Below are 17,864 nucleotides of genomic sequence, written 5' to 3' on the forward strand. Positions count from 1 at the left end.
TCTTGGATGCTTCAGGATGCTTTGGGCTGATCCTGCGTTGAGCAGGGGGTTGGACTAGATGGCCTGTATGGCCCCTTCCAACTCTATGATTCTATGATTCTATGAAAAGTATAGATAATATATTTCTATTTTTATTCATTGTTTAATGTTAATTATAGCCTAAGGTCAGTTATTTCTTCTGCTGTCATATTCATTTTGAACTATCCTCTTTTCGTGGTAAAACTGATTTGATAGGCAATACATTGATTATTATAACCCTGGATTCCCAGCCCCTACTAGTGTAAGCACACTGCAGTTAAAGAAGGCAGAACTTCCCTTTTTCCTAAGGAAAAAGCTGGCTCCTTCAGTCACATGGAAAGTGTGTGGAGCACCTTGCACCCAACAAGTTCCGGCCCCATGATAACATTCCGCCTCCCCTTCTCCCACAAGTACGTCCTCCTGGAAGGAATAGGCTAAACAGGCTACACAGTACAGAAGGCAAAAACAAGAAAAGGATTAGAAGCAGATACACCTTCCCAGACCTGTGTTCCCATCTCCCAACTTGTTACATTAACCAATCGGCTACAATTGGCACCTGACCAATACCTTACAAAACCCAGCATCAAACGCTTGTGGCAGGAGGCCGGCAAACGGGCAGATCCTGACACTCCTCGAATGCCACCCTCCCCACGCTCCAGCCCAAATTTCCAGGAATTTCCCAACCCAGAATAAGCTACCCTTGGAAATAATAAAAATGTCGTCACACAACTGGAGCATTCGTGTTAGCAATCCTATTAAAACATGCCTACATTTCCAGAACAGTCTGGGTGATGTAATATTATGCATCCCAGTTTACGACCTTGGAGAGGGTTCTGTTTGAGAAAAACAGAACTCAGAATGCCAGCTTTCATTGAAATGGATTTCTTTTTTAACCTAAAGGGCACAAGGGCGACTGGCCATCAGGCATGGAAAAGTGGTAGCAGGCGTTTATGACAAGGAAACATGTCAGAAAAAGATTTATAGAGATGAGCTGTGCCATCCTGGGAACCCTATCCCTAACCTGGATGCACCTTGGTCGCTACTTCCAAATATTCTGAATCAGTTATGGTAGAAAATCTGACTTGGGTTTGTCTAAACACGGAAATTTTTTTATTGTGCTTGTTATCAAGTTTTTCCTCAGCTGCATTACCCATTCATTATATTGGGTAAGATTACCCATTAGATTGCTCCATTGCGTGCATTTTTAAAACCAGAGGATTTAAACTCAGCCATAGGTTTGCGACATTCTTTTAAATACAGCTAACTTGGCTGCAGCCGCTCGACCGTGTCTTTTACAGTTTCCTCGAGAGCAGCCGATAGAATGTTTTCTTAGATTCAGAGGGCGTCCACTGAAGCTCCCGCACAAAAGTGAATAAATAGATTTCTAAAAGACTGCAGAGAAAGAAAAAACATCTTTGACATCCCTGAGAACAAGAGGAACACAGTGTGTACAGTATCGTGTTCCGGAAGTCTGGCCCTTGGTTTGTGATACGCTTTTAACCCGGAGTATCTCGGCATCAGCAACTGAAAGTAAATTTATGTCTCCCCCCCCCCCCCCCTTCGCAGTTGTGTTGCCAATATAAAGTTTCCACCTGATTACGGGATGTCTCCTAAGCTGTGTAGGGAAGGAGGTGGGTTCAGAAGACTGCAGTGAATAAATAAGGAATCTTTTACATCCCCTGAAGAGAAGCACAATACAATAGAGAGAAGCAAGTGCCTGAACTGGCCTCAGGAGGGACAAACAATCGAATGGGGAGAAAAATAATCCTGTAGAAAGGCAGTTTGGTGTGTGTGTGTGTAATCAAAAGTGTCCCTAGGAATGCAAATGTCTTGCCAGAACAGTATTTGGGGAGGAGAACCATCGCAGAATAAGTACTTCAGATTTGCAACCTGCCTTTCAACCCAACAAATTTAGTGTGGTAATTAAGATTATTGGAATGGGAGACCTGGGTCGATTCTGCACCAGGTTTTCTGGCAGTTTTGAAGTTAATAGCTGCAGAATAAATATTCTGGAGGGAAAAGAATGGTGCATAAAGCAGGCACAGAACCCAAAGTCAAGATTAAAGGTGCACTGTTCTGAAAATCTGCAAAAAAAAAAAGTGTGCATAATGACCAGAGAGAAAACTACACAGAAAGAGAAGTTTTTTAAATCGTTCAATAAGTGGGTCACAGCACTGACCTTTCGGCTGCTCTCATGTGTCATAACTGTGGTTTCTTTAAACTGCATTTGATTGAACAAACCTTAATCAGTCTACCAGAGAGCCAGTTTGGTGTAGTGGTCAGGAATGCAGACTTCTAATCTGGGAAACCGGGTCTGATTCTGCACTCCCCCACATGCAGCCAGCTGGGTGACCTTGGGCTCACCACAGCACTGATAAAGCTGTTCTGGACGAGCAGTAATATAAGGACTCTCTTCTGTGTCATCAGCTGGGAATAAGATGACCATTCCTTATTTTTGGAATAAGATTGGAAGCTGCTTTGAGACTCCTTCAGGTAGAGAAAAGCGGCATATAAGAACCAACTCTTCTTCTTCTTCTTCTACCACTTATACAATAAATGACAGTTTGTTTGTAAGTGCTGGTTTGTCTGCTGCCTATCTCCTTTCCCCTCGCTAAGCTGAATCCTTGGATATTCTCCCAAGTGCCCTTTCATTGCCTTTATCCTGGCAAAGCACTGGTTCGTCATGATAAACAGACAGAATTCTCCTGCAATGTCCATTTTTTTGTGCATCCCGTGATTTTCAGTGACCTCCTCCAGAGATCATTTTAGCCGGGGGGGGGGGGAGCAGCCATTGTTCCCACCTAACAGCTAAGTGGAATGGGCTGCCCAAGGAGGTGGGGAGCTCCCCCTCACCGGCAGTCTTCAAACAGCGGCTGGACGGATCCTTCTCCTGGATGCTTGAGGCTGATCCTGCATTGAGCAGGGGGTGGGACTAGATGGCCTGCATGACCCCTTCCCACTCTAGGATTCTATGAGTCTAGTTCAGCAGTGGAAGGGGCTGCCTAAGGAGGTGGTGAGCTCCCCCTAATTGGCCGTCTTGAAGCAGCGGCCGGACAAAGATCCTGGATGCTTTAGGCCAGGGGTAGTCAAACTGAGGCCCTCCAGATGTCCATGGACTACAATTCCCAGGAGCCCCTGCCAGCATTTGCTGGCAGGGGCTCCTGGGAATTGTAGTCCATGGACATCTGGAGGGCCGCAGTTTGACTACCCCTGCTTTAGGCTGATCCTGCAATGAGCAGGGGGTGGGACTAGATGGCCTAGATGGCCCCTTCCCACTCCAGGATTCTATGAGTCTAGTTCAGCCGTGGAAGGGGCTGCCTAAGGAGGTGGGGAGCTCCCCCTCACTGGCAGTCCTCAAGCAGCAACTGGACAGATACTTATCCTGGACGCTTTAGGCTGATCCTACATTGAGCAGGGAGTGGGACTAGATGGCCTGCATGGCCCCGCCCAATTCTAGGATTCTATAAGTTCTTACATTGACTGAGGTATCTCCGCATATATATCAGCACCTCATGTCTATGGGCCCACCTTTCCCTCTATCTCCCCCTGAGAGCATTACAGTCTAGCACCTGGAGGTTGTGGGTTCTCCATCTTTGGAAATTTTTAAAGAGAGGCTGGATAGCCATGTGATGGAGAGGCTGATTCTGTGAAGGCTCAAGGGGGTGGCAGGTTACAGTGGATGAGCAATAGGGATGTGAGTGTCCTGCATAGTGCAGGGGGTTGGACTAGATGACCCATGAGGTCTCTTCCAACTCTATGATTCTAACTAGAATCTGCTCAGGCTCCCTGACCCTAAAGAAATAAAACTCACCTCCGCTCTGTCCCCAGCTTGGTGGACCACTCTGCCGGATGACCTCAGAAGAAGAAGAAGAGCTGGATTCTCTATAGTCTGTTTTTTCACTACCCAAAAGAGCCGCAAAGCAGCTTATAAAGCTCTTTCCCTTCCTCTCTTCGCAACAAACGCCCTGTGAGGTAGGTGGGGCTGTGTGAGAGAGAACTGGGACTGGCTCAAGGTCACCCAGCTGACTGCATCTGGAGGAGGAATCAAATCCGGTTCTCCAGATTAGAGGCCTCCGCTCTTAACCACCAGGACACTGTGCTGGCTGTCCGAGGAACGAGGCATGCCAGGGACAGCTCCATTTGTCACCCATGTGTCTGTCTTCTTTATATATCAAGTGGGCTGGAAAAAAAGATGCTAATCTAACTTGTTCAACTGTGATACCCTGTGAAGTCCGTTTCTCCAGGCCCTTTTGGCCCAGCCTGGCTACTATTCTGGAAGTCCTAATGGCTTCCAATCTAGAGAAACACAGCTTCACTTTTCGCCTGCCTCGTACACCTTGTTCTTCTTCCCACTCATGCCTAATTTCTGATCTAATTCTCAGCTACTTCTTGCCTCTGTCCCCTCCCAGCTCAGGACTTCAAGAGGAAGTTTGACAGTTCCTAATGTCACGGGTGGAATAAAGTTCGTCCAGTATCTTCCGCCTTCTCTTTTCTCAATGAGGCACACCTGTTCGATGACATGGTCACACCCCAGCGTTTTGGCTCTCTATTGTGCTGGTGTGGGCCATGCACTGGGAAATGTCTTTGGCAATGCACATCACAAGTTAAATAACTCAAAGATGTCACAAAACTTTCTACAGATAGAGCCGTCTGTCAGCTGACTCCCTCCTTTATATTTATTGACCTGCACAGAAAATAAGGAATGGTCAGCTTATTCCCAACCGATGACACGGAAGAGTAGGTTTTTAATAGTCTGCTCTTCTCTAGCTTAAGGAAGCAAAGCAGCTTACAATCACATTCCTTTTCTCTCCCCCACAACAGGCACCTTGTGAGGTAGGTGGGGCTGAGAGAGTTCAGAGAGAACGGAGACTGGCTCAAGGTCACCTGCAGTCTTTCAGTGAATAATACCAAGGTCCATTCCGCATGAGTTAAAAGTAGCAGAAGTCTTACAAATGGTAAACGCTACAGATTTGACGTTCCGCATGACGTCGCACATAATCTGCAACACTCCTGCAACACTAGCGTTAAAATCGCTTCGTTGTAGCGATCTCTGGGGAATCCAGAAAAGTGGATTCACTCTCAGAAAATCGCTACACTCCTGCCAACAACCTGCAACACTTGCGAAAAAGACCTATGCGTTCTCAATGTTGTGGTTGCAACAAAGTCCCTCCCCCTGGTTCTCTCCTCTGAACTTCTGGCGAAGCGATCACCATTTTTTTCCCTCGGAGCGAGCAGGGAAAGCAACGAACCAGTGAGGCTTGATTCACCCAGCGAGGCTTCTCCGGCTACAGTCCCTCCACATAAGTGCTTTAAAGCTCCCCTAAGTCCCCAAGCACAACACAGCCCCCTGTTTGCAAGTTCCCTTTAATTTCGGCCCGTGCGGGGGGGGGGGATTTTTTTCCACTCGGGGGAGTGTGGTAACGATGACTCGCCAGCTCACATGCCGGCTAGATGGGTCTCTACGTTAGGAAGAATCAAGGCATATTTGTTGAAACGTGTGTGCTTAAAGGGAAAGGGGCTTTTCGGGAGCATGATAACAACTGCTCATTGGCTGTTTGTTTGATTGATGGCCAGGGGCGGGAACAAGCACAGAAAAAAATTGCTTCCTTTCTAGCGATTCCTGCAAGACCGGAAACCTGTGGGGAATGAATGAAACACTACTGGATTCCACTACAAATGCAGGTATGCGGAACGGCGAGATTCCACTATTTAAAATCCCGCTATCGCTTTGTGAAAGCAATTGGCAACATTGGTCCTTGTGCGGAATGGGCCCAAGTTCTCCACCGCTCTTAACTACTAATACCACACTGGTTCCCTGTAGCCAGAGTGTCATAATTGGGGTGGGGTGGGGTGGGGTGGGAAACACCCTCCCACCTAGCTAGAACTTTCTTTCCATACCTTATCCAACTTCCAGTTGACACAAGTCCATCTTTCTCCCCTTTTAATAGCACATTTCCAAGAGGATACAATCCCAGCCAAGATGGAGCTCTTCCTCCAGGCATTTGGCTGGGGTCAAGGAACGAATGGTAAAATTTAATCTAAGTTGGCCCCTTCCTACAGGAGCCCACCCCTGGAACTGGAGCAGCATCTTAAGGCAATAGCTGATACACTTTGCCGTTATAACCACATTTGAATTGCATAGAATTTTTAGCCATTTTAATGGGTTTTATTAGTTTTAAATGTATACATGTTTTAAGCAATGTCTTAAATCAAACCTAGCCAGCTAGCCAGGAGGAACGGTCATACAAATCCAATTATAAATGAATAAATAAAGCAAACACCGTCATCAACATTTCTGGTAATAAACAAACTAATCTTGTTACAAATGGAATAGCCAATGGTAGGCTTGTGAGGATTTTACTGTAGGGGAGTTGAAGTGACAATCCTTACTAGACATGGCCACTGACAGATATCATCTTTGTATCCCAAGTTCAGGCTGCTGTGTAGCTCTGTAGTCATCCTTATCTCTGTGCACAATTCAACCTGAATTCAATCATCACCCATTGGCCCCTGAGCCCCCTCCCACGAAAACCACCACCGATATGCGCATCCCGCAGGGCCAGTATGTTACAGTTAAATGGATGTTCTTACCATGTTTGTTCCATTTTTATTTTGTTCTACCTTTATGATTGTATTGCTATTGTTCAGTTTATCGTGTTATTTGTACTGTTTTTCTCCAGTTCCATGAAAACTGCTCTGAGCCTGAGAGGAGAGTGGATGAATGAATGAATGAATGAATGAATGAATGAATGAATGAATGAATGAATGAATGAATGAATGAACCAACGTACCAATGGACCAATGGACCAACGGACCAATTAATGAACCCACTCTGTAGGCCTGTAAGCCTTCCTCTTTTCTATCAGAGAACCTGTTTCTAATAGTGGCCTACAGGTGGCTATTATCCACACATTTGATGCTTCCTTATACGGAGTCTGACCATTGGAGTCAGACCAATGTCATTCTTTGTTTCTCTGGGTTAGGCTTAGGTAGAGATCTTTTACATCTAGGGATGCCAATCCCCAGGTGGACTAGGGGATCCTCCAGTTTTACAGCTCATTTCCAGATGACAGATGAGTTCCCCTGGAGAAAATGGCTACTTTGGAGGGTGGACTTCATAGCATGATATGCCACTGAGATCTCTCCCAGCCCCAAATCCTGCCCATTCCTGGCTCTACCCCCCAAATCTCCAGATATTTCCCACTCCAGAGCTGGCAACCCTGTTCACATCATCTACATCTTCAAACTACAATGCCTAGGATTTATTGGAGGGAACCATAAGAGTTAATGTAGTAAGATTTGTGACCTGCAGGATCAGACCACTGGTGCATCTAGTCCAGCCTTTCTCAACCAGGGGTTTCATAAAACCCTGGGGGTTTCCTAATGGCCCTGGAAAGGTTTCCCGAATGGGCAGGAGTTAATTATTTTTAATATATTTTTTAAATGTGTTAAATATTTATTGGGTGATATGACCATATATGGTCATGTCAACCTGCCCTCTTCCTCCTCCCCCCCCAAATGACCAATCATGGACCTGGAGGGGGTGGGAAGGGGAGGGACCAAGTGGGAGTGGACACAGCTTCCCAACCGTATTCTGCAGGATCACACCACGTCTAGGGGTTCTTGAAGCCTGAAGAATGCTTCAAAGGTTCCTCAACAGTAAAAAAGTTGAGAAAGGCTGATTTAGTCCATCATCCTGTCTCACACAAAGGCCAAACAATTCCTCTGGTGCACCACCAACAGGACATAGAGGCTGAAGCCTTCCCCTGATGTTCTCTCCTAGCTTTGGGATTCAGAGGATTAGTGCCTCTGAACGTGGAGGTTCCCCTCAGACACTGTGGCTAGTAGCCACTGTCCTCCATTAATCTAATCTCCTTCCCAATCTTTTTATTCCTGTGGCCATCATTACTTCCTCTGGCAATGAATTTGACATTTTAATCGCTCTCTGTTTGCAGTTTAGATATGCATGCATACTACATAAAAAGCATTATTTGATTCTCTGTACATCTCCTGTCAGACTCTATAGAAGTAATAAAGGTAAAGGTAAAGGTATCCCCTGTGCAAGCACCTGGTCATGTCTGACCCTTGGGGTGACGCCCTCCAGCGTTTTCATGGCAGACTCAATACGGGGTGGTTTGCCAGTGCCTTCCCCAGTCATTACCGTTTACCCCCCAGCAAGCTGGGTACTCATTTTACTGACCTCAGAAGGATGGAAGGCTGACTCAACCTTGAGCTGGCTGCTGGGATTGAACTCCCAGCCTCATGGGCAAAGCTTTCAGACGGCTGCCTTATCACTCTGCGCCACAAGAGGCTCTTATATAGAAGTAATACCTCCCAGTAATACCTCCCATTCCCACGCATGCCCTGGGGGCTAGGGGGTCCATCACTCATTTCGGCAACATCCAGGGGATGTCCCAGAAGACAAATCACTGGGTGAAAATTTCTGAAACTTCTATGGTATTAACCCTAGAGATTCAGAATATTTCTGGAACAGCAGTTGTGACGGGTTTTCACCCCCCAAAGTAACACTGCTGTGTTGTGCCACATTGTGACGTCTTTTCCCATGCTCTACTCCCTCTGCATATTTCCACCTGAGCAAATTGCCCTGCAACCCACACCAGCAATTAGGGCATTCTTTCTGGGATCGGTCTTTCTCTTCCTCCCATGCAAGACAGGCAGATGGACATTTTGATTATTTCAAAGCTTATGCAGTTATACTGTACCTTAATCCAACACTTTATGGAAACACAGGATTTGGCAAATGGGCAACCTTAAACCTTAGGGTCAAGAAAATGAACAGTATCCTTCAGATTATGGGTGCTTTACGTACAATTCCTTTTCATATGTCTTGTTGATAAATATAATAATGAATACTGCAGTTCAGAAATTCATGCAGGGTTCTTGACCACCTTGGATTTCTTCAAAGAGGATGTAACTCCTGTTTAATAAATAAGGACTGGTTTTCCTTATCTTAGTTTATATCTTCAGCCATATCTGTTAATTTGTATTAATTACTGGGATTGCTCCTCTCAGTTGGACTCTGCATCTTGGGCTATTTTGGAGACTTCAAGCAGAATGATTTGTGGGTCGGTTCATGCTAAAACAAATCCTGTTCACCGTTCAATTTCTGTAGTTAGAGAGTTATGGTGTATAATGTCACGACAATATCAATTTGACCAATTTTCACATGCCAATTTAAGGTGTAATCCAGATTTTAAGGATGGAAGACTTGGACAGAAATAAGGATTTTTACTTTGGGCCAGTTAACATGCTACGATGCTGTGTTTTGTCATGTTCTCAGACAAAGACCAGGTATGGCTTTTGTTGAATGGCAATAGCTACAACCAGAAAGCAACTCCCACCCCCTGCCAGCAGCATCAATAGACCTGGAAACTCTAGATAATAGGTACTACATGCTTCAGAGGAGGCCCAGCCCTTCAGCTGCCAGCCAGGACTCAGCAGCATCAAGGAGAAGGGAGCCTAGGACCAGTTGACATCCCAGTCCCCTAACGGCTTTGTCATTGACCAACAGTCCTTTAGTCTTGTCTGGCTTATTGGCCCTCATCCATGCCTTTACCTCTCCAGGCACCTCCACAGACCTATGGAACTCAACTTTTCATTATAAGTAGAGCTGGGTGTCATCTGCATATTGGTGGAATTTAGGGTTGTCAGGTCCCTCCAATGGGGTGGGGGGACTTACTGGGAGTGAGGCCCAGTTGATATTGCAGCAAGTTGTCTTCATATCACCATGCAGCTATGTCACAGTGGCACTCTGGTATTTGGACAAAACCTTTATGGGAAATTGGCTTCTACCATAGAGTTTTTGCCCAAATATCCAGCAACCCTGGTGGAGCTTTGTTCTAGATCCCCAGCTGATCTCCCAGGGGTTCCACGTAAGGATTCAGCAGAATAATAAAGTTAGCAATGAATAAACCAAATCACAGTAACAGGCATCGGCTGTTCCAGGTCTGCAGAAGAATAACCCCCCCTCCCTTGTCTGAACCTGGCTCCATTCTCTGACTCTTGTCAATCCACACAGGGGCCAGATTCGGCATTAAATGTTAGAGTAAAATAAAATATGTCACAGGGTTATGGATAGAGTTGCCGGTTTTGCAGTGGGAAATTCCTGGAGATTTGGGGAGGGGGATGGTGGAGCTTGGAAAAGTTGAAGGATCACAAGGAGACATTTTCTCCAGTAGAGTATCTATATCTCTGGTTGCTCTCCAGCCACCATCTGGAGACGGACACCCCCTAGTTCTGCAGAAAGCAGATGGTTCCCCACCATCATCAGACTCCCTGTGTGTAAGGATTCCGTTCAGATGACCATCCAGTTTCCTCTTTTCCCATCAGCTGGGGGTGAAGCAACACCTAGAACTTTGGAATTCGACATGTCAGGGCTTTTCCTTTCCTTGCTCTGCTGTTAGGTCCAGTGATGAGACAAGCATGATGTGCTTGCACCATGGCTCAGGTTCCTCCGCCTACACAAGAGCTTACTGGTGTAACAAAGCAGATGTGAGACTGGGTTATCATCCCTTGCTTTGTGTTACTAAACAGGGCAGGGACTAGAGACTGTGGCAGCCACGTGATCCTCATGACCATATGGTTTCAGCTGAAGGATGATAAATGCTTTTGGTGTGAGTTCATGGCTGAGTGGTCATTTGAACCTGAGACATTCCTGTTCATCACTAGCTGCTAAGTTTTTGTAAGATCCCGTGCACATTGGGGGGAAAACTCGCTTATTTATTATTTTGGGATTTATATTCCATCCTTTCTTTGGAAACTCAGGGTGGTTTAAGAAGAGATGTTTTTTGTACACCATTTTTTACTACCCCAAGGAGTCTCAAAGTGGCTTACAATCGCCTTCTCTTCCTCTCCCCACAAGGAGGTAGGTGAGGCTGAGAGAACTGTGACAGGGCCAAGGTCACCCAGCAGGTCACCCAGCAGGCTGCATGTGGAGGAATAGGGAATCAAATAGTTCTCTAGATTAGAGGCTGCTCTTAACCACTATGCCCAGCCAACTTGGTTAGGAGCAGTGGCTTCTAATCTGGTGAGCCAGGTTTGATTCCCTGCTCCTCCTCCACGTGAAACCAGTTGGGTGTCCTTGGGCTACACACAGTCCTTTTAGAGCTGTTCTCACAGAGCAGTGTCTCTCAGTTGTGGGGAGAGGAAGGGGAGGTGATTGTAAGCCACTTTGAGGGCTTTCCTTTGGGGAAAGGAAAAGTGGGCTATAAAAAACCAGCTCTTCATCTTCTGGTTCTCAACTCAATGTTGCATTACTTGGACTGGATCCCCTGGGAAATTTCCACTGATGGAAATGTCCTCCTGACTCAGACCATCACGCTGTTCTGGACTGTTTATGCACTAGAGTTTTCATGACGGGCTGCAGGCGGGAGTTTTAGTCATGGCAGGTTGCCCCACATCTTCCTGCACCCACACAGGGGAGCATTTGGCCTGGTGCACCTCATCCGGCCCTGATCTGTGATCCTGCATGGGAGCTGGGGCAGTGAAGTTCCCAGTGCATAAACAGTCCTGGTGGGTCTTCTGTCCTCAATTAGAATAATTTTGGGGGCATTAAAGGCCACAGAAACAAGGAAGTTGCTCTCCGCAGGCAGAAATCCCCTCTGTCAGTTGACATGGCCTCTTGGGTCCAACCCCTTTCTTCTGAACTGGCTGATATTTATCTTTGTTAAGAATACCATATCCCTCAAGCTCAAGCTAACTCAGGTAAAGCTTCTTTACAGTTTACATAGCAGGGAGACATGTAGCAAAACGGAATGATGACTCAGCACGCTGTTGGTTGGGCAAGATCATGGCCACAGATGTCTTGCAATACAAATTGAGCAAAGGAGCATGCATGGGCAGATCCAGCAGTCTTGCGGCCAGCAGGCTATAAGTAAGCCCCTGAATACAGCAGCCAAAGCATCCCGATAATCTCCACAGCATTCGTGTTCTGGTTTGTAATGCATGATGTGCCCATGGACAGGGGCTCATGGGAATTGGAGTCCGTGAACATCTGGAAAGCCACAGTTTGGCCACCAGTGTCCTACGGGGTCACCTGAGACTTGACGTCACTTTTCACCACTACCACTGTGATAACCATATCAGGCAGTCTCAGATGTGGGCGTCTCCATTTATTATAGTGCTGTGTGCTTGGTATAAGTATGCTGATTCATTGACCATTTCTACACTGGGAACTTTCCTGTCCCAGCTCCCATGCAGGAGAACAAATCTGAGGAGGATGAGGTGCACCGGACCATTCTCTCCCAAAGGCGGAATACATCTTGGGGTTGTTCTCCGGTTCAGGGAGGCAGGGTCACTTTGTTCCCCCTCCTTCTTCCTGATTGGGCGCGCCTCTCTGCCCCAGTTCTTTCCTGCCTCTTGATCAGGGAGAGCACGTTCTTCTAGCTCTGCTAGCAGGCCTTATTATAAAAAGCTTTTTCTTACTCGATTCTTACCTAGTGCTTACTTATTTCTTCTAGTTCTTCACCTAAATCTCGCTAGATACTTCCTTCTTGCCTTCTTCTTGCACTTTGGGTGGTTGGGAGCCTTGAAGCCAGGGGTAGTCAAACTGCGGCCCTCCAGATGTCCATGGACTACAATTCCCAGGAGCCCCTGCCAGCATTCGCTGGCAGGGGCTCCTGGGAATTGTAGTCCATGGACATCTGGAGGGCCGCAGTTTGACTACCCCTGCTTTAAGCCATCAGAGGCTTTAGGTGACGCAGTGGCTTTTCACGAGCCATTTGGGACCCCGCACCCACCCTGACTGTGCCTGGACGGCTGTGCCGTTTTAAGAAGAAGGCACGGCGACCAGAAGGGAGGAGAAATTTCTTTCTGAAGAGGATGTCGCAGCACATGTGCTGGAAGGAGATGAGGGACACACTGCAACCGTTCAGCTCCCGGGGCCGGCGGGCGCGCCTGGGAAGGCCGTCCCACGTCTGGTCGGAGCAGGGGAGCCTTACTGCGATACAAAGAGCACTAGAAAATCGGCTGCGGCTGCAGCAGAGTGCACCCCCCCCAATGCGGCTGGAAATGGCGGCGGCCATTTTCTTGCCGAAAAAGAAGCAGCTCAGCTGGCTTCCCAGGCAGCCAGAACGACCCCTACCGGCTGTGGTGCAGTGGCGCAGGACACAGTAAGGCCCAATGGCCAAACTTTTTGACCAAATGCCTTGCTAGAGGCCATTAACCAATCCATTTCCAGTCAACTCCGTCCCATATGGAGGGCTCTGGGAAATAGGAGTAAGGGGCATTCGGATTCTTCCCCCTCTCCCCCTCATTCCAGGGGTTATGACTCAGATAGAGCTTAGTGGGCGCTCATGGACCACTAAGGCAGCAAGGAAGAGGAGCTAGCCCCAAGACATGGTCTCACAGCACGCCTCTGATTCAGATTCTAAGGCTAATCCTAGACAGGACACGGCCTTTCTTACTGTTGAAGAATTGGAGGTTGATTTTGAACTCCCAGAACCTTCAAAACGTTTCCTTAAGTTGGAAGATTATTCTTCCCTGTTAGATAAGACATTAGCTGCCCTTGATTTAAAGCCAAACCCTCTGGAGCAGTGGTCCCCAACCTGCGGTCCGCGGCGCAGTGCCGGGCCGCGAAGGCCATGGCGCCGGGCCGCGGTTCCCTCTCCCCGCCCCCCCCGCAGTAAAAAACTTCCCAGGCCGCAAGCTTGCCTATTCAGGTCTATTCATCTCTTGCCTGGACACGGTCCAATGGCCAGGCTTCATTCAAGGGAGCTACAAGTCTTCTTGTGTCCCCATCACGTAAGCATTGTGCACAAGAAGCACATCCTGCTACAGTTGCCCTCTCGGGCTTGGGACAGTCTGCATTGGTGGACCCAAACAGACAAAGGAAAGAAGTTTAGTCTTCTGAAGGAAGAGGAAATCTTCACGGATGCAAGCCTAACTGGATGAGGCGCCACATCCAGGACCTGCTTCAAGGGCATTGGCCACGAGAGTCATCTCCCCATAATTGTTTTGAAGTCATCTCTGCTGAACAAGGCCGTCTTAATAAGGATGGACAACATAGCCACGCGTGCATATATAAACCACCGGGGGGGCTCTCAGTCCTTCCAGATGCACAAAGAGGCGCTGAAGGTTCTTTGCTTTGCAGAATGTCATCTGGTATCTCTACGGGCGGAGCACATTCAGGGAGTAGAGAACTGTCAAGCAGATTTGCTAAGCAGGTCTACTCTCTCAGAGACAGAATGGTCACTCAAGTGGTCAGTGTTCCTGAGCATCACGGAAAGATCCGGAGTCCCAGTAGTGGATCTTTTTGCATCTCACCTGAACCATCAGGTACCATGATTCTTCTCCCAGTATCTACATCATCAAGCGGAGGCAATGGAGGCCTTGGCTGGAGGGGCTTCTACGCGCATTCCCACCTGTCCCAATAATCCTACGGTTTCTACAAAAGAGAAGGCGTTTTTGATTAGGACAGCCGAGTTTAGAAAGACAGAACCGATCTTCATATCAATCACAAATCCAAACAAGGGTAATAGGATGTCCAAATCCTCAATCAGCAAGTGTCTGAATGACTGCATTGTGGAAGCTTACAAGGCCTCGAGCGTCCAAGTTCTGGAAGGAATAGTGGCGCACTCGGGGCCAGTGGAAGAAACCTTCAAGGCTGCCACTTGGTCTTCGGTTTCCACTTTTACAAGATAGACGGTTTTGGTTCCACTGACGCTGTCTTTGGGCAAGCGTTTCTACAGGAGGTCATCTCATTGTGAGCAACTTCCCACCCTGGGGACACTGCTCGGGGAGGTCCCAAGATGTCTTCCGCCTCTGGGGGAGAACGACCAGTGGTCTTACCTGTGAGGGGTCATTCTCCCCAGAGGTATAGGAAGACATCTTCATCCCCCCCTAGATGTTGCAAGTTGTTATTCTTTCTATTACTGTTGGCCTGTTAGCACCTTTTACTGTTTTCTGTTCCCTTTCCATTTTTCACTCGAGTTTAGGGTGATGATCTGAGGGGCGAATACTGTGATCTAGCGGTGGAAGTCTCGAACTGGAGCAGAGAGGCACGCCCACTCAGGAAGAAGGAGGGGGAAAAAAGTGAGCCTGCCTCCCTGAACCGGAGAATGGAACAACCCAAGATGTCTTCCTATACCTCTGGGGAGAATGACCCCTCACAGGTAAGACCACTGGTCGAATCCTCCCTCCATGAGGGAGCAGAAAGTGGTTGGGCAACCTGCCCCGGCTCAAACTCTAGTCTGCAGCGCAGCACAAAACCTCCTGTGCAGAAACGGTCATTGTCTCCCAGTTTACACAAGAAATCTGCAGTCTCGAAATCTGACTCACTGGGAGTTATAGGCTCTTGACAGTTCTGCTGTTCTGAAGTTGCCACTGCCGAGCGAAACGGTGGAAAGTTATTCACCGAGATGCTACCCGAACTGCACGTAGGGCGTCCAAAACTGAAACCTGCATGTGCCTCCCATCGAGGAGCAAGGAGATCAAAGGAAAGGGCTGCAGAAGGGCCATGCCGGTCCCTGGGAAGGGGAAGGGCACTCTCAGTCTTATGAAACAGGACGAGTTGCTTCGCTGAACCACATCGTTGACGATCGAGAGAAGGGTGAAACACTCAGACGCTTAGGCCATGTAGAAGGCAGGCCAGCACCCTCCCTTTTGCTTTAGTCAAGGCAGCAGCTTTAACAAGGTTTCCATTAGCATTAAAATGTCCACAACCTCTAAAAACACCTACAGCTACCAGTGTGGTGTCGCGGTTTAGAGTGACGGCCTCTAATCTGGAGAATGGGATTTGGTTCCCCGTTCCTCCTCCACATGCAACCAGCTGGGTGACCTTGGGCCAGTTACAGTTCTCTTTGATCCGTTTTTGCAGAGCAGTTCTCTTAGAGCTCTCCCAGTCCCCCCTACTTCAAACGGTGTTTGTTGCGGGGAGAGGAAGGGAAAGGCGTTTGTAAACTGCTTTGGGACTCCTGCAGGCAGTGAAAAGCAGGGTATAAAAAACCTGCTCTTTGTCTCCTTTGAAAGATGGTGGGGTTGGTTTAGCTCTAGAGAGCCTGCTCCACTCCTTCGTAATTGTCACTAAATTCTGGGCAGGGCTGACACAAGGTGAGGTAAGTCACCCCAGCCAGGAACTGGAGCTGGTGAATCACACAACCCCAGAATAAGTGAAATCCATTCCTCTTCAAGGGAGAGCTACCATAAGAAATAAACTTATTTGAAGGGTAGGGCAGGAAACCAACAATGGCCTCATAACAATGGAACATGGGTGGAGTGGAGAGCGGGTCCTTCAGACTTTAATCATGTGTTTAGGTCTTCCACATGAAGGATCTCTCACTTTACTGCAGGCATTTTGTAATGCAATTTAATAAAGATAAATGTAAAGTTCTGCATCTGGGTCAAAAAAATGAAAAGCATGCCTACTGGATGGGGGATACGCTTCTACGTAACACTGTGTGTGAACGAGACTTTGGGGTACTTGTGGACTGTAAACTAAACATGAGCAGGCAGTGTGATGCAGCGGTAAAAAAGGCAAATGCCATTTTGGGCTGTATCAACAGAAGCATCACATCAAAATCACAAGATGTCATAGTCCCATTGTATACGGCACTGGTCAGACCACACCTGGAGTACTGTGTGCAGTTCTGGAGGCCTCACTTCAAGAAGGACGTCGATAAAATTGAAAGGGTACAGAGGAGAGCGACGAAGATGATCTGGGGCCAAGGGGCCAAGCCCTATGAAGATAGGTTGAGAGACTTGGGAATGTTCAGCCTGGAGAAAAGGAGGCTGAGAGGGGACATGATAGCCCTCTTTAAGTATTTGAAAGATTGTCACTTGGAGGAGGGCAGCATGCTGTTTCCATTGGCTGCGCAGTAATGGGTTTAAACTACAAGTACAACGATATAGGCTAGATATCAGGAAAAAAAATTCACAGTCCGAGTAGTTCAGCAGTGGAATAGGCTGCCTAAGGAGGTGGTGAGCTCCCCCTCACTGGCAGGCTTCAAGCAAAGGTTGGATACACACTTTTCTTGGATGCTTCAGGATGCTTTGGGCTGATCCTGCGTTGAGCAGGGGGTTGGACTAGATGGCCTGTATGGCCCCTTCCAACTCTATGATTCTATGATTCTATGAAAAGTATAGATAATATATTTCTATTTTTATTCATTGTTTAATGTTAATTATAGCCTAAGGTCAGTTATTTCTTCTGCTGTCATATTCATTTTGAACTATCCTCTTTTCGTGGTAAAACTGATTTGATAGGCAATACATTGATTATTATAACCCTGGATTCCCAGCCCCTACTAGTGTAAGCACACTGCAGTTAAAGAAGGCAGAACTTCCCTTTTTCCTAGGGAAAAAGCTGGCTCCTCCAGTCACATGGAAAGCGCGTGGAGCACCTTGCACCCAACAAGTTCCGGCCCCATGATAACATTCCGCCTCCCCTTCTCCCACAAGTACGTCCTCCTGGAAGGAATAGACTAAACAGGCTACACAGTACAGAAGGCAAAAACAAGGAAAGGAGTACAAGCAGATACACCTTCCCAGACCTGTGTCCCCATCCCCCAACTTGTTACATTGACCAATAGGCTACAATTGGCACCTGACCAATACCTTACAAAACCCAACATCAAACGCTTGTGGCAGGAGGCCGGCAAACGGGCAGATCCTGACACTCCTCGAATGCCACCCTCCCCACGCTCCAGCCCAAATTTCCAGGAATTTCCCAACCCAGAATAAGCTTCCCTTGGAAATAATAAAAATGTCGTCACACAACTGGAGCATTCGTGTTAGCAATCCTATTAAAACATGCCTACATTTCCAGAACAGTCTGGGTGATGTAATATTATGCATCCCAGTTTACGACCTTGGAGAGGGTTCTGTTTGAG

The sequence above is a fragment of the Paroedura picta genome, chromosome 10 (genome assembly GCF_049243985.1).
Source record: "Paroedura picta isolate Pp20150507F chromosome 10, Ppicta_v3.0, whole genome shotgun sequence".
NCBI lineage: Eukaryota > Metazoa > Chordata > Lepidosauria > Squamata > Gekkonidae > Paroedura > Paroedura picta.